Source organism: Thalassophryne amazonica, chromosome 16 (genome assembly GCF_902500255.1).
Source record: "Thalassophryne amazonica chromosome 16, fThaAma1.1, whole genome shotgun sequence".
Classification (NCBI taxonomy): Eukaryota; Metazoa; Chordata; class Actinopteri; order Batrachoidiformes; family Batrachoididae; genus Thalassophryne; species Thalassophryne amazonica.
This window is the reverse complement of record NC_047118.1, coordinates 75,183,585-75,200,000: the sequence shown is the minus strand read 5'-3', so window position 1 is coordinate 75,200,000 and position 16,416 is coordinate 75,183,585. Positions and strand designations below refer to the sequence as shown.

Below are 16,416 nucleotides of genomic sequence, written 5' to 3'. Positions count from 1 at the left end.
TTTGAGTGAGCACTGGTCCACCCCTCCTGTCAGATTTCTTTTGTCTGAGAACTTGCTGAGAGGCTGCTGCTTTGCGCCATGACATTTTTTTCAGAAACGTTTAGAGACAGGCAGTTGGAAACCATTCGATAGATTCAGTTGGATATTGGTGAAGATTCTGTCGACGTCACACGGATTATGGACTGTTAAAACCATTTTAAAGACGGCCCACAGCGGCAGAGGGCGTGCGGAGCGGCCATTCGACAGGCTGGATTGACCAGATCATTTCTAAACTGAATGCTGTGTTGACCCGGGACATCATGTGACTACCACAGAAATGGCAACAGAGCTGGACATAGCACTTTTGTGGCACATTCCACTGTTACAGGAGATTTTGTAATAAAAGACGTGCGGAGGATTTCGCGCGTCGGCACAAAGCAGCTCAGGACGCGCAGCAAAAAAACACCTCCGTCTTGGAAGTCTCACAGGACATGTTGGGGCATGTCCAGCTGTTACACAATTTCTCGGATACTTACTCGACTGAAAGCCATCGAAAGCTGTCTGAATCTTCTGAATGGTTTCCAACACGGAGGTGTTTTTTTTTTTCCTCCGCACATCTTTCATTACAAAATCTCCTGTAACAGTGGAATGTGCCGCAAAAGTGCTATGTCCAGCTCTGTTGCCATTTCTGTGGTAGTCACATGATGTCCCGGATCAACACAGCATTCATTTTGGAAATGATCTGGTTGATCCAGCCTGTCGAATGGCCGCTCGGCACGCCGTGCGCCCTCTGCCGCTGTGGGCCATCTTTAAAAAGGTTTTAACAGTCCATAATCCGCGTGACGTCGACAGAATCTTCACCGATATCCAACTGAATCTATCGAATGGTTTCCAACTGCCTGTCTCTAACAGTTTCTGAAAAAAATTTCATGGAGCAAAGCGGCAGTCTCTCAGCAACTTCTCAGACAAAAGAAATCCGACGGGAGGGGTGGACCAGTGCTCACTCAAAGCCTGCCCACAGGCGAATGACGCAACCGACAGGCGTGGAAAAACTCACGCATGCGCACGAAGGTTCAAGCTTGGCTGATGCAATCACACGTGATTCAAATCCATATAGTTTTTGAAAAAAATAAAAAGGTCTGTTACTTTTTGGACAGACCTCGTACAAGCAAATGTAGTTGATCATGTTCTTTTGTGCATGGTATGACAATGAGACAAGCAGGATGGAGGTTCCAACCGAATCTGAGCAGATTCTCTGTGGCCACTATAATCAGGAGATTCAGAGAAGAGAACAGGTCATTTCTATTTGGTTTTTGTTTTTCTTTTCTTGTTTAGGTCATTGTATACAGATATTTCAGTACATCACTTTGCCAATATAAAGGACAGTGTGTGTGTGTGTGGGGGGGGGGGGGGGGGTTCACTACTGTTTATACAGTACTGCATGTAAAGACGTGTTCTCTTTTTGTAGAATTGCAAAATACCACATGAGGAAAGACTCTTATGTTCAACCAGCAACAAGAGGCTCTCATTGTTGACACGGTCATCCAGAATAATGCTATCAGAATACATGAGATACAACAGCGAGTTCTCAAAGACAATACAGACTTTGAAGGAATCGACAGCACCAGCCTTTCCACCATTGATTGTGTCTCTAATGCAACAGGGTGCGCGTCAAGTGCACAGGGTACCCTTTGAGCACAACTCAGAAAGGGTCAAAGATCAGCAATTTCAATATGTGCAAGTAAGTGTACACTCAATAGACACATTCAGTAATGATTGTTTACAGAATAGTACAATACCACAGTATACTACATACTACTGTCAAGCTGCACTTTATTGTAATGTATGTAGAGTATATGCACTCTACAGCATAGGTCTGTCTCTCTGTAATACCTACAAAGTTTCATCTGTTTTTACAGAGAATGTTTGAATTGAATTCCATGGAAAGACCAGTCAAATGTATTTTTATTGATGGAGTCGGGTTCAATATGAGTAGGAAGAGAAGGAGTCTTGTTGATTGAGAATTGAGTTTGATTTTGCAATTAGATTGACAGTTGACTGTATTGTGCTTTTCACTTCAATTTTGTCTGTCATTTGGGCATTTGCAGGACTGTGTTTACATGTATTTCTTATCACATGCCTGTTTATGTATCACACCCTGCATCATGCCCCTGGTATCTGTATGGGCTCATACAGACTACCATCATTGTTGCCCGCTGCCTTCGGCCTTGGGCAACAATGATCTCTTGGGGTGACATTCCATTATGCTGCCAGATAAACCACTCACTATTTGTATATTGTATAGCTGGCAGTATCTACATTGCTTAGTGCATTGTAGATTTCTGTTTGAAAACACGATGTATTTAATGTAGGAATAAACCTATTGTTTTCGCAGACTATGTGCCCTGAACACTGTGTTCTCAAATTTATAATGTAGAGTCTAATGACTAGCCAAGTCGACCCTTGACCCACACTGGCATACACCTGAACATTTTCCCAAACTGAACTCAAAACTCATCATTTGTATTTATGGTTTAACAGTCTAATTGCCCATCCGGGTGTTAACCTTCTTTCTTCATCTGCTCACCTGCTGCTTCACCAAGTATTATCAGGTCTGGGTGACAGGTTAGGCTGGACGCAAATGCAGGACTCTGATAACAAACTCTGTAAGTAAAAGCAGTTTACTGAAACAGTAAACGGGGTCTGGTACACAGTGAGGCAGTCCAACAAGAGTAACCATACCAAAAACATCAGGCAAAGGCATGGTCGAGGATACAGGCAGGTAGTCGTAACACACGTGAGGCAAGCAGGTTGAGAATACACAAAACAGAGCTGGAGAGAAGGCACTGGGTGCATCAAACTGGTGAAGGAATAAGGCAAAGAGAAGAGTTTAAATACATGCAGGTGATGAGGTGCTGATTGGAAGCAGGTGTGTGTGGAACGCACCAGAAAGGGGGTGTGGCCAGAAAGAGGGAAACACCCACCACCAACAGCCAGCAGAGACAACCAAGACAGAAAGAGACAGACAGACCCAAACCAGAAAAACCCCAGCAAGAGAACAAACACAAAGTAACCGAAAAACAAAACAAAGAAATTAAAGCAAACCGAACTCAAATCCTGACAGTACCCCCCCAACCCCCCCAAAGGGTCTGACCCCCAGACAGCCCAGGAGCTGCAGGATTAGCCAAATGAAAATCACGAATAAGACCGGGGTAAAAAAAATAAACCTGGAGGGAACCCACGACAGCTCCTTGGGACCGTAATCCTCCCAGTCAACCAAATATTGGATCCCCCGACCCCAATGGGGTGAAGCAAGCAACTGCTGGACAGAAAACACAGGCCCCCCCTTCCACCCACTGGGTGGCAGGTGGGGGAATGGCCGGCGGAAACGACGGTCTGGACTTAAATGACTTACGTGAAACATAGGGTGAATACGTGACTTACATGGAACACAGGGTGAATACGCATGGAGCTAGGTAACCAAAGCTGAATGCAAACAGGATTGATGACTTTAGATACAAACTTGGGAGCCAATTTGCGTGGAACCCCACAGAGAGGTAAATGGCGAATAGACAACCAGACTCTTTGACCAACCATGTACGCTGCAGCAACTGACTGCTTACGGTCACTTACTTGTAAAGGCCAGACGATCGAACGAGTGTTTGCCACACCCGCTCCCAAGTTCATTGGCACTGAATGAACAGATGCAGGGCTGATGGAACCGGGGACCACAGAACAGTGGTGGAGAACAAGGAAGGTTGATGACAGAAAACAACATGAAATGGAGAAAACCCTGAAGATGCAGATGGTAAACTGTTGTGTGCCAGTTTTATCCAAGCTAACTGTGAAGACCAGGTGGAAGGGTGCTGCAAACATAATATTCTAAGACCTTTTTCCAATTCTTGATTAAACGTTCTGTCTGACCGTTAGCCTGGGGATGGTACCCGGACGTTAGACTGGAGGTGGCCCCAAGGAGATGGCAGAATTCCCTCCAAAATCCCAAAACAAACTGTGGACCCCGGTCGGAAACAATGTCCTGTGGGAAACCATGGAGACGGAAAACGTGTCATCATAATTTCAGCTAGCTCTTTGGAGGATGGTAATTTAGACAGAGGTACGAAGTGGCACATTTTGGACAATCTATCAAGAACTGTCACGATTACCATGTGTCCTTTGGAACAAGGAAGTCCAGTAATGAAATCCAGGGAAATATGAGTCCAAGGCTGCCTAGGAATCAACAGAGGCAACAATGAACCGGCAGGAGAGTGAGTTGAGGGTTTGTGCATGGCACAAATCTGACAGGCATTAACAAACTCAGCAACGTCTTTGATCATACGTGCCCAGCAAAACCATTGTTGAAGAACAAACAAGGTCTTTTTTTATACCCGGATGGCAGGAGAATCGTCCACTATAGCCCCACTTGATAACTTCCCCCCTAAGGGGGGCCGGAACAAACAATCTATCGGCCAGATAGTTGGCCGGAATGGTTTCTTTCACAAGTGCAGCCCTAACGCGAAACTCTATTTCCCAGGTAATAGCTGAAACAAAACATGTGGATGGCAAAATATTAAACGGATCAGCTGGTGTATTGGGGTCATCATACTGCCTAGACATGCGTCTGGTTTTCCATTCTTTGACCTGGGCCGGTAAGTGATTACAAAATCAAACCGACTGAAAAATATAACCCAACGAGACTGACGGGTGTTCAATCATTTAGCGGAACGTAAGTAAGCCAAATTCTTATGATCTGTATAAAATAAGAACGGTATTTGTGCCCCCTCGAGCCAGTGTCACCACTCCTGCAAGGCCACCTTGACTGCTAACAGTTCCCAGTCGCTGATGCTGCAGACAGAAAGGCACAGAATGTAACCGTCTGTCTGCGAGACACGTCTGGGACAGGATAGCTGCCAAACCAATATTCGAAGCATCGACCTCCACCGCAAACTTACGTGCAGGGTCAGGAAGGAGTAGCATGGGGCTTCGGTAAACCATTGCTTTAGGACCCTAAAGGCTTCGTCACATTCCGGAGTCCACTTGAACGTCCATAATGACGAGGTCACGTTGTAGAGTGGAGCAGCTACAGAACTGAAATTTCTGATGAATTTTCAACAGAAATTAGCAAAGCCCAAAAATCTTTGAACGTCCTTGCGACTACTAGGCACTGCCCACTCACGTACCGCTGCCACCTTGTTGGGGGCCACTTGAATCCTTCCCTCAGCTATAACGAACCCCAGAAACTACACTGTAGATTTGTGAAACTCACACTTCTCATCCTTGACATACAACTCGTTCTGCAAGAGAGTTTGTTACACAGCCCAAGCATGGTCTGTGTGAGTCTTGAGATCGGGAGAGAAGATCAGGATATCATCCAAATACACAAACACAAACTTATCCAAGTATTCCCGCAGAACATCGTTGACAAGGTTCTGGAAGACTGCAGGCGCATTAGTCAGCCTGAATGGCATCACCAGATATTCATAGTGACCTGTGGGAGTGTTAAACACCTTCTTCCACTCATCACCCTGTCTAATCCTGACCAAATGATAGACGTTATGGAGATCCAATTTAGAAAATACTTTGGCACCCTCTAGTGACTCAAAAGCAGATGACATCAGTGGTAAGGGGTAACGGTTTTTCACTGTAATATCATTCAAACCCCGACAATCAATACAAGGATGAAGCATCTCATCTTTCTTTTCGACAAAGAAAAACCCCGCCCCTGCTGGTGACAAAGAGGGCTGAATTAACATAGCATCAAGTGACTCCTATATGTATACTTACATGGCGTCCAGGAGAGGACAAAGAATACAACTTCCTTCCTGTTGACTGGCCCCAGGTAACAAATCAATGGCACAATCATATGCACGATGAGGCGGGAGTGACTTAGCTTTAGCCTTGCTAAATACAGCCGTTAAATCATGATAGCACAATGGAACCCCAGCCAGACCTGAATGGACAACGACAGTGGCTTGGAAATGGTTAGACACTAACAAGAGCATGAAGAACCCCACTCAGTAATCGTACCATTCGCCCAGTTAAAATTGGGGCTGTGCTGTTGCAGCCAGGGGTGCCTCAGAATTACAGAGTGAGCCATATTATCAAAAACAAAGAAACTGATTGTTTCCACATGGCTCTCTTTAATAGTGAGACTGACTGAGTTCTGTGAGTAATTTGGCCGGGTTCATGGCCACCCACTGCCCTGACCACCAGAGGTCATGCGAGGCGAAACAATCTAAGGTGCAGGGACCTGGCCAGAGAGGATAACATTAAATTAGCGTCAGAGCCAGAATCCACAAATGCATGCACCGATTCAGTGTTCTGATCAGATTCCAATTTAGCAGAAATTACGTTCTGAGATCCCGAGAGAGAAATTATACTGTGACTCACCCGTACAGAGGCTCGGGACTTAGCGGAGGCACCCCTGACTGGACAACAAGAAATCAAATGACCTGACTGTCCACAATAAAAACAAAGTCCATCGTCCCATTTGCACTGTCGTTCTTCCTGAGATAAGTGCATGTGTCTGAGCTGCAATGGTTCTTCGGTCCCAGGATGTGTGGCGTTGACGTCGGAGTTGTGGGCTGTGGTTGAACTCGGGTGTGATGGAAAGGCGTGCTGGGGCAGGTGACGTAGCTCACAGCAAGGGCGTTCCTCCAGATGACGGTCAACCCGGATTACCAGGGCGATCAACTCGTCAAGGTCCTCCAGCAATTCAGTGGCGATAAGCTGGTCTTGAACCTCTGCAGCCAGCCCCTGAAAGAAAACGTCTTGGAGCGAAGCTGGATTCTATTTGCTCATGGTGGCAAGGATGCGGAAGTCCACTGCGTAATCTGCCACTTGGCAAGTGCCCTACTTGAGCCTCAACAGGGAGCACGCCGCCTCGTGCCCCGGTGATGTGTGTTGGAATACCTGCTGGAGCGCTGTGGTGAATGCTTGAAGGGAGGAGCGAGATGGCAACTGACGGCTCCACTCCGTGGTAGCCCACACAGCAGCCCGGCCGGACAGGTGAGAGATCATGTATGCTATCTTCATCCTGTCAGACGGAAATATACTGGACATAAGTTCATAATGTAGCTCACACTGCGTGATGAAGGACATGACGTCACCCGTCTCTCTGGGGAATTGTTCCGGGTGGAAAAGCTGAGTACAGATGGCAGCCTCCGGTAGAGAAGCCAAGGAGGCAGCAGGCGGATATGGCGAAGGAAAGCTGGTGTTGCCCTTTGCCAGGTCTGGGCTAGCCTGAATATTAAACTTTGACAGAAGTTGGTCAATTTGCAAACTCCCGGAGGTCATGAAGGCGTCCTGTTGCTGAGCTAGCTCGCCAAAGCCAGTGCTGAGAGCAGCGAGCCGGTCCTCTTGCTGAGCAAGCTGCCTGCTATGGTGGTGTAGCGATAGCTGGTAAGGCGTCAAGTCCGCGGCATCCATCGTTGGCCAGATTGATCTATCAGGTCTGGATGACAGGTTAGGCTGGATGCAAATGCAGGACTCTGACAACAAGCTCTGTAAGTAAAAGCCGTTTGCTGAAACAGTAAATGGGGGCCAGTACACAGTGAAGCAGTGCAACATAAGTAACCATACCTAAAACATCAGGCAAAGGCATGGTTAAGAATACAGACAGGTAGTCATAACACACGTGAGGCAAGCAGGTCAAGAATACACAAAACAGAGCTGGAGAGAAGATACTGGGCGCATCAAACTGGTGAAGGAATAAGGCAAAGAGAGGAGCTTAAATACACTCAGGTGATGAGTTGCTGATTGGAAGCAGGTGTGCGTGGAGCACCAGAAAGGGGGTGTGGCCAGAGAGAGGGAAACACCCACCACCATGAGCCAGCAGAGACAGACAAGACAGAAAGGGACAGACAGACCCAAACAGGAAAAGCCCCAGCAAGAGAAAAACAACAACAAACTGAATATCAAAACAAAGAAATAAAAGCAAACCAAACTCAAATCCTGACAGCTATTATACTTCAAGACCTCAAATACGAATAAAAAGCAGTGTGAAATCATTGCTTCTGCACGAGTCCAACCTCTATTCTTCCACAGAATAATGGCATAATGCATCATCTTCCTCCCACTCAGTGCCTTGCTCAATTCCTTAACGGACATATTTATGGAAGAAATGGATGTAAATCAGTTTTCTCTGCTGCTGCAGTGTGTAAAAATTCAGCTTAATGTAAATCAACACAGCTGAAACCTGTAACTGGATGATACAGGGAAGTTGCATGAGCAGAAAAAGTGACAAAGGCAATGCAGCAAAAAGAAACTGGAAAAAAAGATTCAAATGCACAAAACCAGATTAAAATCCTTTCCCTGCTTTCCGATTTTTTCACTGAAATTTGCATATAGAAGTCAAAGTCATTTAATCTCGAGTTTAATCAGCAAACACATTCTGTTATGATAAGTACAGAAATAGCATATTAGAAATTGTAAAATACATAAAATACAATTTTATTAATTTTCTTTATTTAATCAAAGCAAACTCATGGAATATCAATATCAGTGATTGATCAAGTTGAAATGGAAAAGAGAAAGTGACAACATGAACAGCAGCAGCTTTAATAAAGCTGATAAATCCAATGTTCTTACCTTTGTGCGAGATTCTAAAATAAACGAGTGGATGTCGGTGCACGAGGGTCCGCACTGACACTAACAGGTGGAGGGAGAGGCAGGGAGTTAGGGAGAGAGAGAGAGAGAGAGAGAGAGAGAGAGAGAGAGAGAGAGAGAGAGAGAGAGAGAGAGAGAGAGAGGAGGAGAGATAGAAATAGGAGAGTGAGGGGGAGAGAGAGAGGCGTGATAGGGAGCTATTATTTTATTTCTCGATGTTCTGTTACACATTAATATGATGTTCTATTGTTCTTTGTGCATTTGCAATATATCTGAACATTCATATTAATAAAATAACTTTGATCTGGAATTTGAGGCAAAGAGCGAGAGTGACAGTGAGACAGAGAGTGAGAGAGAGAGAAAGACAGACAGAGAGAGCGTAAGACAAAGTGAGACAGAATGAGATGGAGAGTGAGACAATCAGACCCAATAAGACAGAGTGAGACAGAGTGTGACACAGCAGAGCGAGAGAGAGAGAGAGAGAGAGAGAGAGAGAGAGAGAGAGAGAGAGAGAGAGAGAGAGAGAGAGAGAGAGAGAGAGACACAGTAAGACAGAGTGAGACAGAATGGAATGGAGAGTGAGACACAGACACAATGAGATGGAGAGTGAGACAGAGTGTGACACAATGAGACAGAATGAAAGAGTGTGACAGTGAGACAGAGAGTGAGAGTGACACAGTGCAGAAAGTGTGTGTGTGTGTGTGTGTGTGTGTGTGTGTGTGTGTGTGTGTGTGTGTGTGTGTGTGTGTGTGTGTGTGTGTGTGTGTGTGTGAGTGACAGAGAGAGAGAGAGAGTGAGAGAAACAGTAAGACAATGAGATGAAGAGTGAGACACAATCAGGCACAGTGTGACAGAGAGTGAAACAGAGAGTGAGAGTGGCAGAGTGCAGAGAGAGAGAGTAAGACAGAGTGAGACAGAATGAGAGGGAGAGTGAGACCCAATCAGACACAATGAGACAGAGTGTGACACAGTGAGACAGAGAGTGTGACAGTGAGACAGGGAATGAGACAGAGTGTGACAGTGAGATGGAAAGTGAGAGTGACACAGTGCAGAGAGTGTGAGACAGAGAGAGAGAGAGAGAGAGAGAGAGAGAGAGAGAGAGAGAGAGAGAGTGAGTGAGTGAGTGAGTGAGTGAGTGAGTGAGTGAGTGAGTGAGTGAGTGAGTGAGTGAGTGAGACACAGTAGGACAGACTGAGACCAAATCATTTGGAGAGTGGGACACAATCAGACACAATGAGACAGAAAATGAGACAGACAGTGAGAGTGACACAGTGCGGAGAGGGAGAGAGAAGAGAGACAGTAAGACAGAGTGAAACAGAATGAGATGGAGAGTGAGACACAATCAGACACAAGAGACAGAAAGCGAGACAAAGTGTGACACAGTGAGACAGAAAGTGAGACAGATAACAAGAGAATAAGAGAGGGGGAACATGAAGGTGCTGCCACGGCGGTGCTGAGGGGCGAGCGCTCCTACAAGGTCCAATGTGCCACGCCCCTCAGCTGCCACTTGGGGCATGCCATTAACCTGGAGAAGGACGAGTAGCACCGGGAGTTTTTATAGCAATGCCATCTGCCCGTACAGCAAGAGACCGCTGTTGCTTTCTGAGTGAGCATGCTCAGCGGTGCGCAAGTCTTGCATTACTAAGCCTGAACTCCCAACTCTGCTGTCGGCTTGGGGGGCAAAGTGTTAAGTACACATCCAAGAAGCACCTCTCTGGAGCGCATGCTAAGTAGGACCTGATGCCCTCCAGATCCAAGATTGACAACCCCTCTGACACGGATACTTTGGTTTACAATAAATTCAGGAGCTGTTGCTGAAAGAGCCACTGGGGAGAGACAAGAGCAAGCCGAATGACACCAAGACCTCCGAACACACAGACAAAGTCTGAGAGGTGAGCTCAAGTTCAGCTGCTTACAGTGCACCTTTTACTGTTTCTAACAACCCAGGTGTTTTCTTTTCATGACATTTTTATAGCACTCTACAATCTGCCTGAGAACGCTCCACGATGGAAACCTCCGCTGTTGTTCCCCCCAAACACAGGTATCATTTGTGTGATACACATTTCAAAAAAAATGTGAAAAAAATGTGCGCGCAGTGTGTACAGGACAACCTGGTCTCACGGCAAGTTGTGATTCAGCAGCACAAAATATACATTAATATACTGGTTTGTGATATTGTGATGAAAAGTGCCTCATTTTCGTCACGGCAGCACGAATTCATTCTAATTCATTCCGCAATGGCTGCACGAAATTAAAAGTGACGCGGGGGGATCGGGGGTGGTTATGGTTATGGTTGGGGGAAATAGTAAGATGGTTAAGGTTAGGGTCGGGGGTAGGAGTAGGGTTAGGAATAGTGAGTTAAAAAAAAAAAGTCATGAAAATTTGACTCATTTCGTCACGGGAGCATGAAAAAAACGTGAGACTGGCCTGTACAGGATTACCAACATTGTCGACTAAATATTGTCTTATTGTTCCGATTGTCACATCTGGGACACGTTTAAGGGACTTTGTCCATCATCCTTTGGGAAGTTCAGACATTTGCTGCAGTGTTATCCATAGATTCAGCCATGTTGGTGAAATTATGTGGAACATGTGGGTCCATGTTAATACTTTGCACCCCAAGACGTTCCACGAGGGACTTAACAACTATCTAATGGGTGCACATGCAATGCTGCAACAAATGGGAGAGCTCCATCCTGGTCCAGTTCAACTGCATAGGATACATACGATGCTGGAACAATAAGCAGTGCTGCCAGAACATGTGGACCAAGAAGGGCTACAACCTGGTCTTCAGGTTCTGCTGCTGTTACTGCAACCATGGCCACTTGAAGAAAGACACAGACTGGTATCAGGTCAAGCACATGCAGGACAAATGCAAGAAAAAGCCATGTGAGAAGAGCACAGGCAGGACTGGTCCAGTGCAGTAGCAGCTCAGGTATCTCAACTCTGTGCACAGTTCATCGCACTCTCCTACCAATTCATAAATATGATTCCTACATCTATAACCCCAATTCCGATGAAGTTGGGATGTTGTGTGAAATGTAAATAAAAACAGAATACAATGATTTGCAAATCCTCTTCAACCTATATTCAACTGTATACACTACAAAGACAAGATTCAAACTGACAGACTTTTTTGTTTTTGTGCAAATATTTGATCATTTTGAAATGGATGCCTGCAACACATTTAAACAAGCTGGGCAACAAAAGACTGGGAAAGTTGAAGAATGCTCAAAGAACACCTGTCTATAACATTCCACAGGTGAACAGGTTAACTGGAAACAGTTGAGTGTCATGATTGGGTATAAAAGGAGCATCCCCAAAAGGCTCAGCCATTCACAAGCAAAGATGGGGCGAGGATCACCACTTTGTGAACAACTGCATGAAAAAGTAGTCCAACAGTTTAAGAACAATGTTTCCCAACGTTCAATTGCAAGGAATTTAGGGATTCCATCATCTACAGTCCATAATATAATCAGAACTCAGAATCTGGAGCACTTCGGCAAGGCCGAAAACCAACAAATCAAAATCAAATCAAATCAATTTTATTTTTTAATTTTTAATTTATAAACAGTCGCCCCAAGGCGCTTTATATTGTAAGGCAAAAGCCATACAATAATTACAGAAAAAACCCCAACGGTCAAAACGACCCAGTATGAGCAAGCACTTGGCGACAGTGGGAAGGAAAACTCCCTTTTAAGAGGAAGAAACCTCCAGCAGAACCAGGCTCAGGGAGGGGCAGTCTTCTGCTGGGACTGGTTGGGGCTGAGGGGAGAGAATCAGGAAAAAGACATGCTGTGGAAGAGAGCAGGGATCAATCACCAATGATTAATTGGATACCAGTTCAATGTGACCTTCAATCCCTCAGGCAGCGCTGCCTTAAAAACCGACATCATGGTGTAAAGGATCTTACCGCATGGGCTCAGGAACACTTCAGAAAACCATTGTCAGTTAACACAATTCATCGCTACATCTACAAGTGCAAGTTAAAACTCTACCATGCACAGCAAAAGCCATACATCAATAACATCCAGAAACACCGCCACCTTCTTTGGGCCCGAGCTCATTTGAAATGGACAGACGCAAAGTGGAAAAGTGTGCTGTGGTCTGATGAGTCATCATTTCAAATTGTTTTTGGAAATCATGGACGTCGTGTCCTCAGGACAAAAGAGGAAAAAGACCACCCAGATTGTTACCAGCGCAAAGTTCTAAAGCCAGCATCTGTGATGGTATGGGGGTGTTTTAGTGCCCATGGCATGGACAACTTACACATCTGTGATGGCACCATCAATGTGCTGAAAGGTACATCCAGGTTTTGTTGCAACACATGCTGCCATCCAAGCAACGTCTTTTTCAGAGACGACCCTGCTTATTTCAGCAAGACAATGACAAGCCACATTCTGCACATGTTACAACAGCGTGGCTTCATGGTAAAAGAGTGCACATACTAGTCTGGCCTGCCTGCAGTCCAGACCTGTCGCCCATTGAAAATGTGTGGCGCAATATGAAGCACAAAATATGACAATGGAGACCCGACTGTTGAACAAAGAAGTCATACAGAATGGGAAAGAATTCCACCTACAAAGCTTCAACATTTAGTGTCCTCAGTTTTCAAACGCTTATTAAGTGTTGTTGGAAGGAAAGGTGATGTAACACAGTGGTAAACATACCACTGTCCCAGCTGTTTTGAAATGTGTTGCAGTCATCCATTTCAAAATGAGCAAATATTTGTACAAAACAATAAAGTTTATCAGTTTCAACATTAAATATCTTGTCTTTGTGGTGTATTCGATTGAATATAGGTTGAAGAGGATTTGCAAATCGTATTCTGTTTTTATTTACATTTTACACAATGTCCCAACTTCATTGGAACTGAGGTTGTAGTACCGACCCAACCCTAACTAATATCCAGACCTTGCTGCAGTTATCAACCACCATCACACCAGTCCCACTAGCACACGGTTCATTAGTTTGCGTTCTCTGGACAATTCACCCACTGTTCATCATTTTTGCTTCTGTGCTCTATTGTTTATTCTCAGAGAGCCTCCAGATGTAGTACAGATAACAGTAAAGTCACCTATCTTACAAGCTTGCTCTGGGGGGGACATTGATGTGGATCACCGTTCTGTGCAAGGACAAGTTACTGCTCCTCGAAACGTAGGAGGGGTTATGCACTGAACTCTGTAAGGTTTTTGACCATTCCATTGGGGGGGCAGATGGCCACTGAAAGATTATTTAGTATCCATCAGGACACCGGCAGTGCTCCGGAATATTCCATTGACTTATGTATTTTAGCAGCTGAGGCAGGCTGGGACACCACAGCGTTGAGGGCCGTGTTTTCCAACAGCCTGACAGAGAAATTACATGATGAGCTGGCAACTAGACATGAACCACAGTCGTTGGATGCCCTTATCATGGTGTACATTCATGTGGATAACCATTTGCGAGCACATCGTCGGGGGTGCAAATGAGGAGCTCAGCCAACAGCGCCCACTCTCTCTCCATCCATAAGGGTCACCTCTCTCTCCAAGAGGTTGGCACTTCCCAAAGCAATGGCGCTCTCTGCTGATGAACCATTGCAGGTTGGAAGATCTAAATTAACACTAGAAGAGAGGGCTTGACACATTCAGGCAGCAAATTGCATCTATTTTAGTTTGAGGGGTCACGTTCTGAGAAATTTCCCCATCATCCAAAACAAGTCGCTCATCAGTAGGTTCCAGGTTACTCGTGAGTGGCAGCTGTACAACAGGTCTTCCAGCCACTAAGACCCAATAATCCAATTACCAATTATCATGACCTCTTCAGTCATCATAGGAAACCTCACCTGGGAGGTTGAACAACACATCTGCAATGCACAGAGGCGACACCCAGACCCAGGTAGGCAACCCCAGGTCATCTATTCATTCCACCACCCATCATCTCTCAGGTATTGCAATTCCGCCACTCTACCAAACTCACATATCACCCTGGAATAAACTACACACTGGACATTGATAAACAAGACTTTTGGTGGCCTTCCATGGCTACAGACTGCAGAGCATTTGTGTTATAGTGTTCTGTTTGTTCTAGAGGAAAATCGTCACATCAATCCCCCCACTGGTTATCACCACCCACTTTCCAACCCAAGCATCCATGGTCACACATATGTCTGGACTTTGATACTGGTCTTCCAGCCTCCCATGGCCACACTGTCATCACCATCATCCTAACCATCGTAGATCAATTCTCCAAAATGCCCATTGTGTCCCCTCTCCAAGCTCCCTATGGTTTGTAAAACTGCTGACCTCCTGGCCCACCACGTCTTCCATCTGCATGGTCTCAGAACGTGGACCCCAGTTTACATCACAGGTATGGAAAGCTTTTTGTTCTGCCTTGGAGGCCACGGTCATCTGGTCTTGGACAGCTTTCATCTAGTTAACCCATCTGGACAGAATGGGTTAACCAGGAGCTGGAGTCTGCACTCCATTGTGTCTCCATTGTGTCACCGTCAGGTTCCCTGCGGCTTGGAGTGGCCACCTGCCCTGGATCGAGTATGCCCACAACTCTCAGGTGAGCACTTCCACCTGACTGACCCCATTTGAGTGCTCCCTAGGATACCAACCTCCGTTGTTCCCGGAGCAAGAGGAGGAGTTGGCAGTGCCGTCTGTCCAGGCACATCTGCACTGTTGCCGCAGGGTCTGGACTTTTGCCCGTTCCACCCCATGCTGTCATCCCGGGGAGGAGGTGCGGTTATCCTCGGCCGACCTTCCACTGCAAGCTGACTGTGGTTCTTGGGACCTTTCATGGTGAACCGTATCATCAACCTGGTGGCAGCTTGCTTGCACCTGCTATGTTCTCTCCATATCCATCCAGTGTTCCATGTCTCCCACCTGCGGCCGGTCCGGACCTGTCCGTTGTGAAACATGGAGACAGAGAGAAAGAGAGAGAGAGAGAGAGACATTCATTCATTAATCTGTATTGTGATGTGTGTGTTTTTTTACACTGAAAGATGACAGAAGATGAATGAGTGAGTGATGGACAGTTAGAGAGAGAGCAAGAGGGAGAGATTTTAACCCCCCACCCTCTCTCTCTCTCTCTCTCTCTCTCTCTCTCTGGTGTAATTTCTTGTTCAATATTGTTTTGTTGTGTCTGAGAGTGAAAAATCAGCAGCAGCGACTCTTCTGTTTTAATTACGTGTAAGATTATCTCTCTCCTTTCCTCCCTCCCCCCTTCCACATCACTCTTACTCTCTCTCACCCTCTCTCCTTCCCTCTCTCTGTCCCCTGTCTAAACCTTTCCTTCCTCTCCTTCCCTCTCCCCCTCCCTTATCTCCTCTCTATCTCTCTCTTTTACTGTCACCCTTTCTTTCTCCTGTACCATCTCTCTCCATTTCACCTCATCTCCCATCTCTTCCTTCTCTCTCTCCATCTCCTTCCCTCTTTCCTCCCTCCTTTCTCCCCGTCCATCCTCTATCTCGCTCTCATCCCTCTCCCCCTCACCCCTTTCCCCCTCCCTCCGCAGATTGCAGGGGGGAGTGTGGAGGAGAATATGTGCCAGCAGCAGCATCTGTGTTTCGGTCTCTGTATATAATTTGTGCTTAATGATGCCTAATGATATGCGCGTGTATCCAACTTACAGCCACACATGACCACTTGCGAACGATCATGCAAAGCTGCAGGTTTTCCTCCTCCTTTCCAGGAAAGGATGGAGATTAGCATCCCTTTTCCAGCCTTCTTTTCTTTACGTCTTTTCCCCTGTCCAGCTTCACCCTCCTCCTCCTCCTCCTCATCCTCCTCTTCCTCCAGGCTTCTCTTGTGGTCAGACAGAAGAAAGCTCTCGGGGTGAAAGGAACCC

General features: G+C 46.0%; 1 protein-coding gene across 1 annotated transcript in view; it reads right to left on the bottom strand.

The window, feature by feature from the left end:
- doc2a (double C2-like domains, alpha) overlaps positions 1 to 8,705 on the bottom strand; it is a 221,177-nt gene extending 212,472 nt beyond the window's left edge. The window contains exon 1 of the mRNA XM_034189703.1: positions 8,566 to 8,705. The gene's annotated coding sequence lies outside the window, so the exon portion shown is untranslated. The remainder of the gene's footprint in view (positions 1 to 8,565) is intronic.
- Positions 8,706 to 16,416: the final 7,711 nt, after the last annotated feature.